The sequence below is a fragment of the Bufo gargarizans genome, chromosome 6, assembly GCF_014858855.1.
Source record: "Bufo gargarizans isolate SCDJY-AF-19 chromosome 6, ASM1485885v1, whole genome shotgun sequence".
Taxonomy (NCBI): domain Eukaryota; kingdom Metazoa; phylum Chordata; class Amphibia; order Anura; family Bufonidae; genus Bufo; species Bufo gargarizans.
Window position 1 is genome coordinate 66,930,141 of NC_058085.1, and position 21,414 is coordinate 66,951,554.

Below are 21,414 nucleotides of genomic sequence, written 5' to 3' on the forward strand. Positions count from 1 at the left end.
GGTTTTGGCAACCCAAACCAACCCCCCCACCTATCTACCTATCTTCTAGTGCTGGCTCTTTCTCTGACCATCATGTCAAATGGTCACGTAATGCAAGGGATGCGGGTCTCCGCAGCAGCCAGCAATTGGCAGCAGTGTCAAAACAGAAGTTTACATCCTAGGAGAGCAGTGGAGCAGCCGAGGAGAGAAGGAGCTGGGAGGCAGTTAAGCATGCTTCTCTTCGCAGGTATGCCAAATCCCCCCGCCACCCCCAAAGGTGTACAACCCCTTTAAAATCTTATCTACTTTGCTGCACAACGCTGCAGATTTTCAGCATTAAAGGGGTTACCCAAGACTATTAAATGACCCCCAAATGCCTGGGCGTGCTGCTGCTGCTTCTCCCCGTGCGCGGATGAAAACCGGTGTCCGGGGGGGGGGGGGGGGCAGCCAATGGAAGGCGGGGATGGGGATGAGCCTCCCTAGCGTCACCCACTACACTTTTGTCTAGAGATATTAGTCCAGTTAATAAATCTGGCGTATACCAATTAACATTGCTAAAGATGCCCACTTTTTCACCCAATTTTCCAAAGTGGCAAGAGCGGTGCAAAATATTAAAAAGTAAATAAAAAAAATTAAAAATACATTTTATTTTATCAAAATGGCGTGCTTTAAAATTTGCTAATTGTCCTCCTCAAACTAAATGATAAATCCTCTCCTACCCTTGTGTTAGAATTTCTGCCACTTCTAGACTGGTCTGTGCAGCCATCTGTGAGCATACAGAGGGCTTGAGGGTAAGGAGAGTTTTATGTCAAAAGCCAAAGAACTAGTAGCCCTGGAGGCAGAGAAGTGAGGACGGGTTAGGGCCACACAGTCCGGCACATCCTGAGTAATTCTGTTTTGCATACAATGACTGTGTATTTGACGTAAAGTCTAAAACTGACCTGAGGCCTCAGGCAGACTACTGTCAAAGATTAAAGGGTTTTTCTAGTAATTTGATACCAATGACCTATTCTCTGGACAGGTCATCAATATCAGATCGGCGGGGTTCCCGGGTACGAAGAGGCCACCTTGCTCCATGAGTGCCTAGGCCAGTGATGTAACCGTACATCAGTCACATGGCCCATTCAAAAGATTGGGGGTGAGCTGCAATACCAAGCACAGCCACTATGAAATGGACGGAGCTGTGCTTGGTGAGCTGTGAGGAGGCCACGGCACTCGCTGATGGTCGGACCCTACCAATCTCATATTTATGTTCTATCCTGAGGACAATATGAAAATCCCAAAATATCCCTTTAATGTTCACTTATACAGGTTAATGCTTACTAATGCTTTTTTTTCTTAAAGGGAAATGGTCTTCTTTTTTATTTTTAACAGAAACAGTGCCGCTGTTGTCCCTAGGCTGTGCCAGGTATTGCATCTTGGCACTGTGATCTTTGATTTCCTATGTATATGCATATACACTAGACCCTGTAGCAATCTGTGAAGCTGCTAGTGTGAAAGCCAACCCTCAACTGAAATTTTGGCATAAATAATGACATGGTTGGAATTTGGTAGGGCGGTGTTTTGGAACATTTTTGGTGACTAATACTTATTCTGGGTCTGTTAGGTAAAGGAGTACCTTTCTTTGTGGTCTTTGCATCCAGTGCAGAAAGGCCAGATGAGCATCCCCTCTGGACACTACTTCCATGAGCCTTGGGTCAACATCCCACCCCCTGTTTGGTAACAATGCAGTTCCTCAGGGGAGGAGAGTCCAGTACAGGTTGTTGCCACCCTGCAGGTCCTCCTGTGAGCTCAAGTTCTAATAGAGTAGTGCGTCCCATTGATAGTCGTTGTGGTGCCTTCACACATGGTGGAAAAATACACACTGAAATCTGCATGTGGGTATTTCTAGGTTCACAGAGATTTTGCTGCGGATTCTATTGTGGATTTCAATTCCTTTTTCCTTGCAGATTATGATTTCCTATTGAATTCTATGAAGAAATTGGTCTTCCCAATATCCACAACGCATCATATTTTCAGCAGTGGAACACAGATTTTTACAAATTTAAACTCCTCAGGAATACACTGGGAAATATTTATGCTGTGGATATTTTTGCAAATGAATTCCACCACGTGTGAAGGCACCTTAAAGATTAGTCCACATAACGGTAGAAATGGTGGAAATCCATCGGCAGAAACGGTGATGTATTTTGTTGCTGATTTTTATTGCGGAAATGCTGCTGATCTATTGCAGATCTGCAATGAAATCCTACAGCAAAAGGTCTCTTTCACACGACCGTATGGCTATTTCAGTGTTTTGCAGTCCGTTTTTTCACGAATCCGTTGTTCCGTTTTTTTTGTTTCCGTTGTGTTTCCGTTTCTGTTCTGTTTTTCCGTTCCGTTTTTCCGTATAGCATATTCAGTATACAGTAATTACATAGAAAAAATTGGGCTGGGCATAACATTTTCAATAGATGGTTCCACAAAAACTGAACAGATACAGAAGACATACGGAAGCATTTCCGTATATGTGTTCAGTTTTTTTTGCGGACCCATTGACTTGAATGGAGCCACGGAACGTGATTTGTGGGTAATAATAGGACATGTTCTATCTTTCAACGGAAAAACGGAAATACGGAAACGGAATGTATACGGAGTACATTCCGTTTTTTTGTGGAACCATTGAAATGAATGGTTCCGTATACGGACCGTATACGTAACGCAAAAACGGCCCGCAAAACAGAAAAAAAAACCTGTAGTGTGAAAGAGGCCTAAGTGTACTTGTACTTTAAAAACAGATGATCTGTACGGATTTTTGCGCGTTTCTGGATGTGTATAATTCTGAATGTGTTACTTTCGGTTTTTGTTACAGATTTGCTGCAGATCGGGACAAAAAGTCCACAAACAATTGACATGCTGTGGATTTCTAAATCCGCTCAGCAGGTCTATTTCCGTATAGGAAAAAAAAAATGCGTCAAATCTCATTTTATTTGTGTATACTGTATTACAATGCATTTTTCCGCATGAGAATCCGGGGGAAAATACCGCACGTAATCCACAACGTGTGCAGGTACCTTCAACTGACATGCTGCAGATTTAAAATCTGTACCACAGGTCTGCAGAATTTTTCCGCAGTGTGTGAATGAAAAATTGCTACAACCTTTGCTGGTACCGTACAATGCTGTGGAACTGCTGCATGAAAGCCTGCCGCTGCAAATCTGCAGCATTTCAGGATTTTGTTGGTCGTTACATTTTCAATGTTCTCAAAGGATTTTGCTTAGTTTTTAGGACATTGCAGCCAGATGTGCCGTGTTCTGTGCTGCATGCTGCGCTTACATAGTCCTCTTTAGCTCCAGTACTTATACTTGGTTGTCCGGGTTCAGAGCTGCTCCAATGCTCTCCTTTGTCCTGAATCGCCAGGGGCAAAGGCTTTTTTCTGGAGATTTAGTGACGTACTGGGCTCTCCATGGGTAAGCTAGGCGAGGCTTCCACCTAGCAGTTAGCCCGATGATGTCACTGGCACTAATGGATGGGCTTTAGTGCTGCCCTAGCCTGTAACGGGAACAATGTAGAACTGTCCTGACCACAGCACTCAAATAAAGGCTTTTTTCTGGAGATTCGGTGACGTACTGGGCTCTCCGTGGGTAAACTAGGCGAGGCTTCCACCTAGCAGTGAGCCCGATAATGTCACTGGCACTAATGGACCGGCTTTAGTGCTGCCCTAGCCTGTTTTGGCAACAATGTAGAACTGTCCTGACCACAGCACTCAAATAAAGGCTTTTGATATGTTCTCGCCTTCAGGGGGGATCCTCTCCACCTCAGGATCCTTCACACATTGACTACTTATGACAGCACACCAAATGTGTTGGAATTGTTCAGAGCAATCAGCTGTAAAGAGGTGTAGACAATTCTTGCTTGATCAATATGTACAGTGGGATGCAAAAGTTTGGGCAACCTTGTTAATCGTCATGATTTTCCTGTATAAATCGTTGGTTGTTACGATAAAAAATGTCAGTTAAATATATCATATAGGAGACACACACAGGGATATTTGAGAAGTGAAATGAAGTTTATTGGATTTACAGAAAGTGTGCTATAATTGTTTAAACAAAATTAGGCAGGTGCATAAATTTGGGCACTGTTGTCATTTTATTGATTCCAAAACCTTTAGAACTAATTATTGGAACTCAAATTGGCTTGGTAAGCTCAGTGACCCCTGACCTACATACACAGGTGAATCCAATTATGAGAGAGTATTTAAGGGGGTCAATTCTAAGTTTCCCTCCTCTTTTAATTTTCTCTGAAGAGTAGCAACATGGGGTCTCAAAACAACTCTCAAATGACCTGAAGACAAAGATTGTTCACCATCATGGTTTAGGGGGAGGATACAGAAAGTGGTCTCAGAGATTTCAGCTGTCTGTTTCCACAGTTAGGAACATACTGAGGAAATGGAAGACCACAGGCTCAGTTCAAGTTAAGGCTCAAAGTGGCAGACCAAGAAAAATCTCGGATAGACACAAGCGACGAATGGTGAGAACAGTCAGAGTCAACGCACAGACCAGCACCAAAGACCTACAACATCATCTTGCTGCAGATGGAGTCACTGTGCATCGTTCAACCATTCGGCACACTTTACACAAGGAGATGCTGTATGCGAGAGTGATGAAGAGGAAGCCTTTTCTCCGCCCCCAGCACAAAAAGTGCCGCTTGAGGTGGGCTAAAGCACATCTGGACAAGCCAGCTTCATTTTGGAATAAGGTGCTGGGGACTGATCAAACTAAAATTTAGTTATTTGGCCATAACAAGGGGCGTTATGCATGGAGGAAAAAGAACACAGCATTCTAAGAAAAACATCTGCTACCTACAGTAAAATATGGTAGTGGTTCCATCCTGCTGTGGGGCTGTGTGGCCAGTGCAGGGACTGGGAATCTTGTCAAAGTTGAGGGACGCATGGATTCCACTCAGTATCAGCAGATTCTGGAGACCAATGTCCAGGAATCAGTGACAAAGCTGAAGCTGCGCCGGGGTTGGATCTTTCAACAAGACAACGACCCTAAACACGGCTCAAAATCCACTAAGGCATTTATGCAGAGGAACAAGTACAACGTTCTGGAATGGCCATCTCAGTCCCCAGACCTGTTTGAAATCTCTTTTTATTAATAAAACAAGATTCATAGTACATCAATTCAAGCCAAAGTTGAGGAAGCCACCTCATTATGAAGGCCGACGAACATCATCAAGGGCAAAGCCAGACAATACATGTGAGCATGAGGTAACCACTCATCTGGGACCACCAGTTCCATTAGACAAGTGGTCTTACAGGTACAATAACATACAGGTACAATAACATAGTTCGTACAGAACAAGTGAACAGAGCAACGGCTCCAACACTGTGTCACCTCGCATATCAAGCCGTAGTCCATATAATGTTTTGGGGTTAAAATAATTTGCTTAACGTAATATCATAAAGGGAACAGCATGTATATCTTGCCACTCATATGTTAAGTTAAGATAATTTAAGTTAAGTAGGGCCAGTCTGCAACGCACGTAGGTATTCTGCTCTGTATTGCAGCCAAGGTTGCCAAATCTGCAGAAAGCGATCTCTGTTATGGTACGTCCACCCAATCAGTTCCTCCATTTGACATATCTGCTGGACCCTATCTCTCCACATATCCAGGGTAGGGGAATCCACTGATCTCCATTTCAAGGGAATCAGGAGTTTAGCAGCCATCAGCAAGTGTGTAATCAGGCTGTGTCTTCCAGGGCGAAATGTTGGGGTAGGCAGCCAAAGCAGTATCAATTGGGCTGTAAGCTTCAAAGACGTGCTACAAATCAAATTGATAGTACTCTCGACCTCCTCCCAGAACTTACGGATGCCTGCACATGTCCACCAGATATGGGAAATGGAGCCAGTGGCGGCATTACAACGCCAACATAAATCTGTGGGAAGTAACTGGATTTTATACAAAAATTCAGGTGTCCTATACCATCTGAACGCTACTTTAACTGAGTTTTCTTGTATTTTGATACATTTAGAGAAGCCATGTGAACATTTTTGGATCCATTTCCTGTCTGTTTCATTTAGGGTAAGTTGCAGTTCCTTCTCCCAGTCAGCTAACCATGGCGGGGCCTTGGAATCTCTGGAGTTAAGGATTTGTCTGTAAATGAGAGTGGTGCATTTATGGGGCAAACTCGGGAGTAAGACAAAGTTTTCCAGCCACGTCGGGTCTGCTAAGGGTATTAGCTCGGAAGACTTGAACTGTCTACACATAGATTCAAAGTCATTTCTCTGCACAAAGTTTTTCCCTAGGTCTATATCGCCTGAAAGGGCGCTGAAATAATCGATTGAGCCCTCAAGTTTCCCTAGTTCTCCCAATCTATGATTTGACAGTGACAACCATATGTCAGATGGATGTTCAATTTGGGGGCACAAAAGGGTGGGCAGGACAGAGATGGGGGCCAAAGGAGAGGTCCTGTTTTGCCCCGAGTTAAGTTCCCTTGACCTATGGCAGGTGTATAGCATACTCCTAGTGAGCACACTGTCAATTTTGGTCTCTCTCCCAGGTCTCTTGGGTAGCCATATTCCATGGAACGAGCCTTTGCCTAGAAGAGCTAATTCCAGATCTATGTGCCAATGATGGGATTCACATCTAGCCAGGGAAAGCCATCTTTCTAAATTAATAGCTTGTACATAGGATGGAAGATCTGGAAGGGAAATGCCTCCCTGCTTTTTCCTCCTTGATAGTAAGCGGAAGGACATTCTAGGGTGGCCTCCATTCCAGAGGTATTTACTCATGATGGATTGGACTTTGTTAATATAGCTATTGGGAATAGATATGGGAAGGGCTCTGAGGGTATACATAATCAATGGAAGAATGTAGGTGGTCAGAACATTCTTTCTACCTAGCCAGGTGAGAAACGGCGATGAGCTTTTAGAAAGAATGGACGCCACTTTTGAGAGTAAAGGAGGATAATTAAGCTTAAATAGGAGCTTGGGGTCTGTTGGGATCATGACACCTAGGTATTTGATTGCCTGGGGAGGCCACTTAAACGGGGTAAGAGTTTTGACTCTACTACGTAGGGCAGACGATAAAGAAATGCCTAAGGCTTCCGATTTATCAAAGTTTATCTTAAAATTCGAGAGTTGACCGAAAGATTCAAATATCTTCATAACCTCCGGCAGGGCCTCCTCAGGGTTGGACATAAAGAGCAGGAGATCATCCGCAAAAGCCGCCATCTTGTGACTGAACTTCCCCAAACTCACACCTTTGATCACCGGGGATTGGCGGAACTTTAATAACAGGGTCTCTAAGACAAGAATAAACAGGGTGGGGGATAGTGGGCAGCCTTGTCGGGTGCCATTTTTAATGTGGAAGGCGTCCGATAGGGTCCCATTTACCATTACTCTTGCAGAAGGTGCCGAGTATAGAGTAAATATGGCCTTAATAAAGTCTTCTGGAAAGCCAAATGCATCTAAGGCTCTATCCATATAGCTCCAGCTGACCCTATCGAACGCCTTCTCGGCATCCGTGCCCAAAAGTACCAAAGGGGACTTAGTTTTGATAGCATGCGTAATCACATGTATCACTCTGCTTACATTGTGTCTGCCCTCCCTACCAGCCACAAAGCCCACCTGTTCTTCACCCACAAGCCCAGGAAGCAACTTCGAAATTCTGTTGTTAAGTAGTTTGGCCCACCATTTCAAATCGGTGTTAAGCAATGAAATTGGCCTATAGTTACCACACGCTTCTCTATCCTTTCCTTCTTTATGGAGAATTGTTATATGTGCCTCCTGGGCCTGTGGGGTCAGAGATCCACCCTTCAGAAGGGAGTTGCAAACGTCTACAAAGTGGGGCGTGAGTGTGTCTCTAAACCTTTTATAGTAGTAGATGGGGAACCCATCGGGTCCGGGACTTTTGCCCGAGGGTATAGAGGATAGGACTTGGTCCACTTCTTCCAATGTAAAAGGCTGGAGTAGGCAACTTATATCACTTGCGGAAATTTTGGGGATATCAATAGAGCCTAGGAATTCTGCAATATGACCAGCTAACTGCTGGCTGCTGAGGGGTGCCGGGAGGTTATAAAGAGATGAATAGAAGGAGCAAAACTCTCGCGCTATCGCGGGGGTGTTGATGAGTCGGGAGCCTGTGGCTGACTTAATCGCTGAGATAAAGGATCTGTTCCTTTGGCCTTTTAAAAGATTAGAGACTAATTTGGAGCCCCTGTTTCCATGCAAATATTGCTTAAAGCGCAATGTTTTCAGTGCTCTAGCCGCTCGCACATTCAGCAGGTCAGAGACCTCGTATCTCAGCCGTTTAAGAGAGTCTAATACCTCAACCGATCTCGCCTTCTTGTGCAAGATTTCCATAGTGGAGATCTGTTGGAGGAGTGAATCTAATTGTCTCTGCCTATTCCTTTTAACCCTAGAACCCAGGCTAATGAGCTCCCCTCTAATTACTACCTTGTGGGCCTCCCATAAGGTCGTCCCCTTAGTTAAACCTCCCGCATTCTCCAAAAAGTAATTTTTGAGGCGTTGTTCTATCTCTTTCTTATGTGACTCATCTTCCAGAAGCGTCTCATTTAATCTCCAGACCCAGGACCTCGGAGGAATGTCATGCAATCTCACCTTCACACTCACCAACGCGTGGTCAGAAACAACTATATTTCCAATACTGGCCTCAGAAACTGAGGGCAATAGTTGGTTAGTTATAAAAAGATAATCGAGGCGTTGATAGGTATCATGCGTCCGCGAGTGGAAGGTGTAATCCTTGTCTTCTGGATGGAGAATGCGCCAAACATCCGAGATCCCGAGGTCTGTGAATGCAAGAAGAAGCCTTCTCATTTGCTTTTTAGAAGGAGGGCGGCCCACTGAGGTCGAATCCTTAGAAGGATCTAGGGTAAGATTGAGGTCTCCACCTATGATAAGGTGCCCTTCCCCAAAGGTCTTCAGAACTTTAAGAGTGTGAAGTAGCCAAGTGAGTTGGCCATTGTTTGGGGCGTAGAGGTTAACTAAAGTAAACATAGAGTTCGCTACTTTGCCTTTTAAGAACAGATAACGACCTTCAGGGTCTACCAGCTTGGATACTAAAACGAATGGGAAGTTTCGCCCCAAGCCTATTGAGACTCCTCTAGCTGCCGAGGAATACGCAGCGTGGTACCATACAGGAAAGTTTTTGCTAATAACATTAGGGACGTGCAGGTGTCTGAAATGGGTTTCTTGCAGAAGAACCAATTCAGCCCCTTCTTTGCGGAGCAAGTGATAAACTTGACTCCTTTTTTGCGGTGTGTTCATGCCGTTCACGTTAAATGACACAATTTTTATATCAGACATGGTGATATTTTGTGTAACTGATCTGTAGGACTAGCAAGGAGGTGACACGTAAAACCATAAAAAACAAAAATACATAAAAAAGAGTACAAACATTGTACAATGTAGAGAGACAGCTTGCGGTGTCTATCCATGAGGTTAAGTGAAAACCCCCGTAGGGGGGGGGGGAGTAGTGTGGACGTATCAGGGCACCCCGGTCTCACACACTAACTCCAGCATGTAAAGAAAAAATGCATAGAGTGAAAATGCACAATACAGTCATAAACTGAAACATGAGATCCCCTTGTAGAAGTGCATACTACCAATCCCACCACCTTTATCCCTCTCCCTTTTTTTTTTTTTTTTTTTCTTTCAACCCCATCTGGATGGAAGGAGAGATATAAACCGAGAAGTAAAGAAGCCATACAGGGGAGGTAGGTGAGGGTTAAAGCAGTAAAGAAAAGAGGGAACTCTAAACAGGTTGCTAGAGTGTATAACAGAAGGCCAAAGAAGATAACCCCCGGGAGAAAGCGCCTGGTTAAATTGGGTGCATAGAACCTGAGTCCTGCCAGGGGGCGATGAAATCGCACGATCTCAATGACGCTGGATCTCAGAGTTCCTATTCACATCCAAGACTGCTTTCTCATCTGCAGATAGAGGTAGATCAAAAGGCCTTCTTTTTCGGCGATTTCTTCTTCTGTGCCAGACGCCATTCCTCTGGTTGTGGAAGGCCCGGCAGGTCCAGGGATGGGTTGCAGGGGAGCCAAGACGGAATGTCTAGGGCCTCGATACCTAAAGCCTCCCACACAGACGGTAAGTCCTCCGGCGACCTGACCGTGAATTGTTTCCCGCCGATTGTAGTGAATAGGCCGAACGGAAATAGCCATCTGACCGGCAGCTTCTTCTCCCTTAACAGGGATGTTAGCGGGCGCAGGTTTCTTCGCTTGGCTAATGTACTAGCCGCCAGATCTTGAAATAGAAGAACCTTATTACCATCCAAGGTGGCATCACCTTTTTCTCTGGCTGCTCTCAAGACGGCCGCTGTGTCCAAAAAGTTCATTAGGGCGCATACCACGTCTCTAGGGGGTTCTCCTGCGGCAGGCTTGGGCCTAAGAGCCCTGTGAGCCCTTTCAATAGTAATGGCGGCGGCCTGTTCCTCCCCCACTAGAGTAGCAAATAAGCGGCGGACTGTGTCCATCAGGTCTTCAGCCTGAATTGATTCGGGTATGCCCCGCAGCCGAACATTTTTCCTCCGGCCCCTATTCTCCTGGTCTTCCAGGTTAAAGAAGGCCGTGTTTATCATTTTTGACATGGCTGATAAGTGGCAGTGAACCCCCCTCTCATGCTGGAGGATAAGATCCTGGCTGTCTTCCAGGCGTTCAACCCGGTGCCCTAACTGTAAGAACTCCGTCTTAATGTCTGAGAGTTCCTTCATCACCGGTGAGAGGGCCTGGGCCAGGGATTGCTGCAAAAAGCCACGGGTAAGAGGGAGAGAATCAACCTCACCTCCAACGTAAGTTTCAGCGTCCGAGCTGTCGGCCTCCGAGTCGGCTCCTTCTCTCTCAGAGTTGATTCGCGCTTCCCGCGCCATCTTGCCTCCGTCCGGGTGCGAGGATGATCTTCTATTGAGGTACTTTGTCAGGTCGCCCTGCGTCTTTTTGGTCTTCAGGGTGATCCCTGTTGCACCATCTTTGTCTCTGGATGTTTTTCCCATGTTGGAACTGCGTTCACTCGATTTACAAGCTGATGAAGCTGGGATAGCGGTGAGGAGCTCCGGCAGACACGTCCTACACCATGGCTAGCTGGCTCCGCCTCCTCTCCCCAGACCTGAATATAATTGAAAATCTGTGGTGTGACTTAAAGAGCTGTCCATGCTCGGAAGCCATCAAATCTGAATGAACTAAAGATGTTTTGTAAAGAGGAATGTACCAAAATACCTTCAACCAGAATCCAGACTCTCATTGGAATCTACAGGAAGCGTTTGGATGCTGTAATTTCTGCAAAAGGAGGATCTACTAAATATTGATTTAATTTCTTTTTTGTGGTGCCCAAATTTATGCACCTGCCTAATTTTGTTTAAACAATTATAGCACACTTTATGTAAATCCAATAAACTTCATTTCACTTCTCAAATATCACTGTGTGTGTCTCCTATATAATATATTTAACTGACATTTTTTATCGTAACAACCAATGATTTATACAGGAAAATCATGACGATTAACAAGGTTGCCCAAACTTTCGCATCCCACTGTATTTTATTCAATTTAATAGTGCAAAATATCAACGTTTTGGGCCCTTTAAGAGGGTCTGCCTGGGTGACCAGTCCAACAATGGATGGCTATTTATGTATTTTAAAAATGACTCTGGAATGAGCCATTATTTTCCATTCTACTGATCTACAATGAGTTAAAGGGGTTTTCCAGGAGTAGAATATTGAGGTCATCAATATCTGATTGGTGGGGGCCCAACACCTGGCTGCAGCCTCCTCATAGCGCCATACATTGTATAGTGGCTGTGCCTGGTATTAAAGCCCAGTACCATTCACTTGAATAGGACTGAACTGTGCCTAAGCCATGTAGGGAGGCCACTTGCTTGCTCCAAAAAGGAGAACACTCAAGACCATGCCCCCAACTTCGCTAAGACTATGCCCACTATCCCAGTAATGTTGCCTGGCAAAAAAAAAAAAAAGAGGGTGAGATATTAAGGTGAGCTGCGGAAGGGCCCAGACCAGGGGTGGATTGAGAACTTAAAGTGGTCCTGGAAAAACCTACAAGTGACCCTATGTTGTAGGTGGGCCCAAATTGACAGAAGGTAGTGCCAATATAAGTGGGAAAGGCCAACATAAGTAGGCGGGGAAGCAATACCATAGTGCAGCACAAAATTCTGCCCCCGCAGAACCAAATACACAGTGCAGCACAAATTACTGCTGCCCCGCAGCATTCAACTCTATCACTGTCCTGCAGACAACAACACAGCTGAATGCTAGTTGACACTTTCTTCTGCTCTGCTGGTCAGGTGCCTGAGTGCCAGATGCTCGTAGCATTAATTATTACTGAGAGAATCAGATCATTATTTAACCGACCGCCCGCCCCGAGCATTGTCCGATAGGGAAATTTCCCTGTAGGGTCTATAACCAGTTTGCCCCTGACCCAGAGTGCTTCTATCACCCTCGGCCGACTCTACTGACTGGGGGAGAAAGGAAGCCTCAGTTTGTAGCGTGCAATGCTGCTATCTTAGCATGGAGCCACAGAAAAGGAGGACACCCAAGCGTCCATCCGGGCCTTGAGCTGGACGGAGGACAGGGAGCCAGTAAACCAGACTGTCCGGCCTAAAGCCAGACATCTGGCCACCCTAAGGTCATGAACGTGATGCCTCTTCCCTTGGGCTGATTGGTGCTGGGAGTTGCACCCCCCCACCGATCAGACCTTGATGACCCCTATCCTCAGGACAGTTCATGAATATTTTGCTCCCGTAAAACCCCTTTAACACACACAATACCTTACAATGGGACTATGTACAACAGGAATCAGGTATTGAGAGTAGCAGTCCTGATAACCTGCCATCAAATCTTGACACTATGCAATTACCAAAATGAACTGAATGAGCTTGTTCTTTAAATGCTCGTGCCAGACTATGGCGCTCCATTGATTAGGAGACTGATAAAGCCTCGGGATGTCAGATACAATCTCAGCTTAACTTCTTAAAGGTGCACTTTGAGCTGCATCCGACGTAAGAGGACAGTCCAAGCTATTAATTATACTCTTGCTGGGAGACGAGCGGCATAAACAGGTATAAACAACCTTCGTAGTATTACAGTCCACTGTTATTTGCTGGCATTTTTTGCTCCCTCAGCTGTGTCTAACCTGAAAGGGACACAATGGGGATGGCAGGTCCAGGCCTGCCCGGGACAGGCGTGCGTGAGGGGGACTGGACGCCAGCCTGGGGAGGAGGCTCTTTGGCCTTTCAGGAATGCAGACTGGCAAGAGGCTAATGCAATGGAGCAGTGAGGGAGGGGGTGAGAGGGGGACAGCTCCTGCGTCACTACAGGCCATAGACAAGTGACATGCACTGTGACATTGTGTGCGAGCAGCTGGAAACGACAACCGTGCCATGAGCACATTCTCATTAACGCTTTGCTTGCATCCTATTTATCTTAGGGCATGCAAATGGGTTTAGACACTCATATGAACAAACGGGACACGGGCCAATGGCCGGCCCGCTTATTTTGTGTTTCTTGTATGCCAAAGAGTTATCAGCCATTAAGATAATCGCCCTGCTCTGAGCCATCATCACAACACACACATTTATCACTCGGGCAATTGTACAAAACTCATATTAGTCAAAGTCTGTGTTCACCTTTCAACTACATTTAATCCTGTATTATAATCAAGAGTAGAATTTTTCAATTTTTTAGGCTTAAGAGCTGAAATCTACCACATCGTCCTTGCTGGCTGTAGTGGTGGGCATTCTTCTTCACTTCTTATACATGGCACGATAGGCACTTAGCCAAGGGCCAATTAACACAACCGTGCTGGGTCTCGGAGACACGGTCCGAGTGTCGGCTGCATCTCCAGGACCAACCGTGGCTCCCCTGACCCAAACTGACTGCATCATAGTGAATTATCATGTAGTCAGTTCCTATCTTATTGCGGTTCTGTTGTACTGTACTCACATGGATGATGAACATCCCGGTGTCTAAGCTATTTGGCTTGGTAACTGCACATCTTTGGACATATTTTAAGTACTATGAAGATTTGAGAAGACAGTGGGGGTCATGTTGTTGGAACCATTTCATGACTATACCATCTTTGTGCTATGGTGCATTATCTTGTTGCAAGTGTCCTTCTACTATAGGGTAAGAAGCTACCATGAAGAGACACAGCTGATAGTCCTACTGAATAGACTGTTAGAATTTGTATTATGGCAAGAAAAAAGCAGCTAAGTAAAGAAAAACGAGTGGCCATCATTACTTTAAGAAATGAAGGTCAGTCAGTCTGAAAAATTGGGAAAAGTTTGAAAGTGTCCCCAAGTGCAGTCACAAAAACCATCAAGCGCTACAAAGAAACTGGCTCACATGCGGACCGCCCCAGGAAAGGAAGACCAAGAGTCACCTCTGCTGCGGAGGATTCGTTCATCCGAGTCACCAGCCTCAGAAATCGCAGGTTAACAGCAGCTCAGATTAGAGATCAGGTCAATGCCACACAGAGTTCTAGCAGCAGACACATCTCTAGAACAACTGTTAAGAGGAGACTGTATGAATCAGGCCTTCATGGTAGACTATCTGCTAGGAAACCACTGCTAAGGACAGGCAACAAGCAGAAGAGACTTGTTTGGGCTAGAGAACACAAGGAATGGACATTAGACCAGTGGAAATCTGTGCTTTGGTCTGATGAGTCCAAATTTGAGATCTTTGGTTCCAACCACCGTGTCTTTGTGCGACGCAGAAAAGGTGAATGGATGGACTCTACATGCCTGGTTCCCACCATGAAGCATGGAGGAGGAGGTGTGAAGGTGTTGGGGTTCTTTGCTGGTGAAACTGTTAGGGATTTAATAAAAATTGAAGGCATACTGAACCAGCATGGCTACCACAGCATCTTGCAGCGGCATGCTATTCCATCCGATTTGCGTTTAGTTGGACCATCATTTATTTTTCAACAGGACAATGACCCCAAACACACCTCCAGGCTGTGTAAGGGCTATTTGACCATGAAGGAAAGTGATGGGGTGCTGCGCCAGATGACCTGGCCTCCACAGTCACCGGACCTGAACCCAACCGAGATGGTTTGGGGTGAGCTGGACCGCAGAGTGAAGGCAAAAGGGCCAACAAGTGCTAAGGATCTCTGGGAACTCCTTCAAGACTGTTGGAAAACCATTTCAGGTGACTACCTCTTGAAGCTCATCAAGAGAATGGCAAGAGTGTGCAAAGCAGTAATCAAAGCAAAAGGTGGCTACTTTGAAGAACCTAGAATATGACATATTTTCAGTTGTTTCACACTTTTTTGTTATGTATATAATTCCACATGTGTTAATTCATAGTTTTGATGCCTTCAGTGTGAGTCTACAATTTTCATAGTCATGAAAATAAAGAAAACTCTTTGAATGAGAAGGTGTGTCCAAACTTTTAGTCTGTACTGTATATATATATATTTATAGGGAAAAGTGTGGCAGCACCAATTCACAATTTGGATAACGGGTGCTATGTCTAGGGTTGTCACTGCTTACCCATGAAATGTAGACGAAAACGGACAGCACATCCAGTAGAAAAAGTGGAAGTTTATTAGGCCACAGTGGCACAGTGAGGCGACGTTTCACCTCAAAACACAGAGCCTTTCTCAAGCATCCTTGAGAAAGGCTCTGTGTTTTAAGCCGAAACGTCGCCTCACTATGCCATATACACTGTATATATAAAGTTTTTTAAAACATGTTTATTGAATATATGTTACCTTTCGCTACGATCCTGTAGGAGGACTACAACAACAGATGTAGTTAGGAAGCTGCACAGCTACAAATTTGCTAAATGGTGAGGGGAATTTATTAAGCTTCTTATGCCACTATTGTGGCGTTAAAAAGTTGCACATTATGGCGCATGCCACATGTGTGCCATAATTTGTGACTTTTTGGGTTTCTCGACACTTTTACGAAGTGGCGAGAAAAGTTGCCTGCTGTATTTACCATATTTTTCGCCCTATAAGACGCACAGGACCATAAGACGCACCTAGGTTTTAGAGGAGGACAATAAGAAAAATATATTTTTAATTAGACCTCAGGTCAGACCCCCAATCAGACCTCAGATAATAGCCCCCATTGCCACATATCAGCCCCCATTGCCTCTCATATTAGCCCCCATTGCCTCAGATCAGCACTCAGCAGCTCCATATTGCCTGCAGATTGCCCTCCAGCAGCCCCATATTACCTCAAATCAGCCCCATATTGCCATGTTTTATAAAATAAAAAATCCACTTACCTCTCCTGCTCCTGGACGGCTCCGCTCCTCACCACTCGCGATCTGCTTCCTCCTGCTGTCGGCTGTGCTGTGAGCTGGTGCACACAGCGTGAGGTCACAGAGCGCCCTCACGCTGTGCGCAGCCTTCACATCCGACAGCCGAGGACAAGGAAGTGGTGAGTACAGAGCCTCCACTGCTTTCTGGTCCTCCGGTACTAATGAGCGCTTCCATAATGGAAGCGCTCATTAGTATTCGCCCCATAAGATGCTGGCGCATTTCCCCTACACTTTTTTGGGGGGGGAAAATGCGTCTTATGGGGCGAAAAATACAGGTACTTTAATGTTTGCCAGAAAGTGGTGGAAGTTATAGCTGAAGTCTACTGCTGGGACCCCCACAATCACAAGAATGGGGGGGCCCCTACCCCATGCTGCACCCCTAAAATGAACAGAGCGGCCTCACTATGCTCTCGCACCAAGCTACTGTAAACAAAAATGAGGATAACTCAGTCCATGATTATATATAAATGAAGGAAGACGAGCACTGGAAGCGCTGCTCTGCTGCAAGTCACCAGTACAAATTGCAAGCCTGGCGCCTATTTCCACCCTGGGCATCCTCTATATAACCATTGCTTTCAGTATTTTCAATTGTATTCTTCCTCAAGGAAAAAAAAATATTATTGACAGAATAACAGGACAGTGATAAGGTGCGTGAAAAATGAGCTCATTAATGTCTCCGACATTTGCTGTGTAATTCCAACCAAGCAGCGTGAGTGATGGGCAGACATGTCTGGGCAGTGGGACTGGGCCGACCAAATACACGCGTGGTTACGCCCACACCTATCCCTTGGCTGAGGTCCATGTCAAACATTGTGGTCAGCGTGAGCTTGTAGAGAGGTGTGGAGCAGCTGCGGGAAGTCTTGTCACCTGAACATTAACCTGTTCAATACCATTATAGAAAAGGAGATACAATACCAAAAAGGATGCCAGCAGTTAAAAACAACTATACAAAGTGAATTTAACCTTGGCCCTGTTATCAGGAAAGGGATAGGCAATCAATATGAAATCGTCATGGTACCACGCTAATCAGCCGTTTCCTTGTAGCTCTGGGGCCATTGTGTAGTGGACGGGACAGGTAACTGCAGCGCTGCTCCTATTGATGTGAATGGGAGCAGAGATTCAATTACCAGCTCCATCCACTACACAATGGACGGGACAATATAGTTCCACCGGTGCCAGAGCTACAAGGAAACAGGTGATTGGCAGGGTACAAGGTATTGGACCCCCACAAATCTGATATTGATGGCCTATCCTGAAGATAGGCCGTCAATATAGAAATCTTGGACAACCCCTTACCAACATGTGACGTACAAGTTGCAGGGGAGTGTGACCTGAGCTTGAGTTATACACTGTCAAAAGTTTAACAAAAAGTTTAATGCAATTTTACCTTTGCCTAGTCTAAACTATTAAAATTACATTTATCCCGCATGGTGGTAAAAAATAATATTTTTTTTTAAATAAATATAAATATACTATATATACTATATATACTTAATCGACACAATGGACAGAGCTATGTAGTTCCACCAGTACTGGAGCTACAAGGAGACAGATAATCAGCAGTTTACAAGGTATCGGACCCCCACCTACCCTAGGCCATCAATATCGAAATCTTGGACAACCACTTTAACCCCTTACTTACATGTGATGTACATGTACGTCACAAGTTGCAGGAGAGTGCGAGCTGAGCTTAAGCCTTACACAGCGGATTTCAAAGTTCAATGCAATTTTAACTTTGCCAAGTCTAAACTATTATAATTACATTTATCCCACATGGGGGTAAAAAAAATATTTTTCAAAAGGTATAAATATATATATTTAATGCTGAAATTTGCTGCATTTACATCATTTTACCTTTCCTTATAAAAAAAAGAAATAAAACAGCTCAAAATATTGTATGTGCCCCAAAATCATGCCAATAGAAACTACAAGTGCCAATAAATATGCTCTGGGAGGCCCACTGACTGGGGGCCCAGTGCAGGTACACCATTTGCCCTATTATTAAAGCAGCCCTGGTCAGAACCAGGGTTGACGTCACACTATACATTCTGTCTATTATGCTGGTATATAGACACAGCATCCATTGGTCCAGTATACATTTTCTTAGGCTAGGTTTCCACGAGGCGGCCACAAAGTAGTTGACTGCAACCCCATCCACTATGTGAGTTAACAGAGGTATTACCTTGACATTCATGTAGCCATTGACTGCTGCAGGTGGACAGGGTTTTGGAAACCTAGCCTATGGGCCCCATCAAACAGCGCCTTTTGCTGCTGGAATTATTGTTTTTAATGGGAGCCCATGCTACCAGTGGTTTAAACTTCGCAACCGCGCCAAGAAGGGGCATGACCATTCTTGGTTCAGTGCCTGGAATGACGCCCCTGGAGGCTACAACTGGTGTCGTCTATGCTGAAAAATGGTGGCAGAAACTGCAGCGGATTTTGACAATGTCAAAATCTGTCATCTGAACATACCTTTTGTTCTATTCTTTCTGGACATTTTGTCGATGTCCCTAGAAGAAATATAACATAGCATTATCTACGCAGTATTGTGTAAACCCTATTGTGATACAAATGTGATATAAATGTATAAGAATGAATAATGGTGATTAACCCCTGGTATGTCTTCATTGAAGCTAACTGCTGCACCCAGCTTTTCCACAGTCTGATATTGTCCACACCTCTCATCTTTCCTTCTCATCCCTGGTCTTTAATGTCTTTTTCCCTGCTAGATTTATTGAGTATTTGTTTACACTGACTACTTCACCCTGTCTCCATTGATTAGGCCATATGTAGCCCCCTCCCCTCTTGGTCACACCTGATTGAACACTGAGTGGTATAAATCTAAGTTCCTAGGTCTTTCAGACCTTGGTCTTTCCAAATGTAACATCTTTCAAGTGCAACTCTTTAAGTGCACATACCAAATTATACCAGAATGGAACCAGAAGGGGACCACAGGTAATTACAGAAATAGTTAATGCAAACAATTTTTCACTTTTTCATCTTACTCTTCCCACTTTTCCACAACCTCCTGAAATACCCCCACATCCATTCACCCAGCAAGGAACTATTCAACTCTTACTCCATCTTACCTTCTCATCTGCACAAACCTGTTTGCCAACGTAATACACTTCCTTCCCAAACACACACGGAAACCTCATGCCCTCTCTTATTCTCATCTATTAACACTTTCTCTGCTTCTCGTTACTGCTGGTGATATCTCTCCAAATCCAGGCCCCCCTCAGCAAATCCCCATTATTGCCTCCATGTCCCAGTACAAATTTCCTTCTCCAAATTTCTGCAACCCCTTAAACCTAATAACCATTCCTCTGACCCCTGCTCCTTTGGTTTCTCTTGCAGGAGCATTATGGAATGCACGCTCTGTCTGTAACAAACTGTCCTACATTCATGATCTTTTCATCTCTCGAAAACTTTCCTTTCTGGGTATCACGGAAACACGGCTGACACCCTCTGACACCTCTTCCCCTGCTGCACTCTCATATAGTGTATTTAATTTCACTCACACCCCCCCCGCCTCGGCTGCAAACATGGTGGAGGAGTTGGTCTTCTCCTATCAGACACCTGCTCCTACAGCCCAACTTCACTGCCACCCTCCATTAGCCTCACCTCATTTGAAGTACACTCTGTTCGCATCTACTCTCCCTCCAACCTTCAAGTAGCTGTCATTTACCACCCCCCAGGCCCAGCCACCATCTTTCTTGACCACTTTAACACCTGGCTACTAAACTTTCTTTCTGATGACATCCCCACTATCATGGGTGACTTCAACATCCCTATTGACACCTGCCACTCAGCTGCCTCTAAACTCCTATCACTCTCTTCCTCCTTCGGCCTCTCACAGTGGTCTTCAGCTCCCACCCACAGAGATGGTAACACTCTGGATCTTATCTTTACCCGCCTCTGCTCCCTATCTAACCTTTTTAATTCGCCTCTCCCCCTATCCGACCACAACCTACTCACCTTCTCTTCGTCGGTCTCTTCTGCTGATCCCCTGGTCCACACACTAACACACCCCCACAGGAACCTTAAAAATATTGACTTTCGCTGGCTTTCTGACTTTCTTCTGCCACTCTCTACCATCTGTTCCCTCCAAGACCCAGATGCTGCCACCACCCTATATAACACCACAATAGGTTCAGCTCTGGACACTGTTGCCCCCCTCACAGACAACAAAACCCGAAAAATCAACAGACAACCCTTGCACACCAACCTGAATAAAAAACTCAGACAAGCTTCCAGGGCTGCTGAGCGGCGATGGAAGAAATCCTATTCTAAAAATCAATTCACTGCATACACGCAATCCCTCCTCATATTCAAATCCTCACTCACTGATGCAAAACAGGAGTACTTCTCATCTCTGATATCTTCCCTGGCCCACAGCCCTAAACAACTTTTTAACACTTTTAACTCCCTTCTCCGTCCCCCAGCGCCCCCACCCCCTCCTCTCATCCCAGCTAAGGACTTTGCCACATACTTCAAACAAAAGATAGTGAACATCAGAGAAAGCTTCAGTACACAGTCCCCACAGACCCTCTACACAACTGCTCGGTCCTCTTCTCCCAAAACCCACTTCTCCACCATTACAGAAGAAAACTCTTTACTCTACTCTCCAGATCACATCTCACCACCTGTGCACTTGACCCAATCCCATCCCACCTCATCCCTAACCTCACCACAGTGTTTATCCCAGCCCTAATTCATTCAACCTATCACTAACCTCTGGTGTCTTCCCCTCTGCTTTTAAACATGCTACCATTACACCCATTCTCAAAAAGCCTTCACTTGACCCATCTTCTTTGATTCCCATATAATTTCTTCCGTATGCCTCAAAGCTACTTGAACAACATGTCCATTCGGAACTGTCCTCTCACCTTCTCCTGCTCCCTCTTTGACTGGCTACAATCTGGCTTCCGAACCCCACCACTCGACTGAGACTGCCCTTACCAAAGTCACCAATGACCTACTAACAGCCAAAACCAAAAAACATTACTCTGTCCTCCTTCTCCTTGACCTTTCCTCTGCCTTTGACACTGTCGACCACTGCCTTCTGTTGCAAACCCTCTCATCTCTTGGCATCACTGACCTGGCCCTCTCCTGAATCACATCATACCTCACAGACCAGACGTTT

At 45.1% G+C, this 21,414-nt stretch overlaps 1 long non-coding RNA gene across 1 annotated transcript in view; it reads right to left on the reverse strand.

Moving 5' to 3' along the window:
* Positions 1-20,533, reverse strand: part of LOC122942492 — a 44,808-nt gene extending 24,275 nt beyond the window's left edge. Inside the window, exons 1-2 of the long non-coding RNA XR_006390566.1 lie at positions 20,497-20,533; positions 18,741-18,778 (exon numbers count right to left, since the gene is read on the reverse strand). This is a non-coding gene — a long non-coding RNA (uncharacterized LOC122942492). The remainder of the gene's footprint in view (positions 1-18,740; positions 18,779-20,496) is intronic.
* Positions 20,534-21,414: the final 881 nt, after the last annotated feature.